Source organism: Caenorhabditis briggsae, assembly GCF_000004555.2.
Source record: "Caenorhabditis briggsae complete genome, chrX, whole genome shotgun sequence".
In the NCBI taxonomy this organism is placed as follows: domain Eukaryota; kingdom Metazoa; phylum Nematoda; class Chromadorea; order Rhabditida; family Rhabditidae; genus Caenorhabditis; species Caenorhabditis briggsae.
In genome coordinates, this window is record NC_013491.2 from 16,157,611 (window position 1) to 16,157,859 (window position 249).

Here is a 249-nt window from a genome sequence, read left to right on the forward strand (position 1 = left end):
GCGTCTTCTTGCGGAGGCCTTTCGTGAATCTTTGAGTGTCTAATGAGCAATTAGAGAAATTATCTTTTAGATAGACTACGACTGCACAGCAGAGTACGAAATACTGATTGATCATCGCTCAATGAAAATTTACAACGAATATTTCTCGGCCGGTCTACCGTCATTCTGGGCACACACCAATTCCTACAACGCTTTCCATCGTTATCCCATCGGCATAAGAACTTTTTGATGCGAAGTTTGCTAGAATTC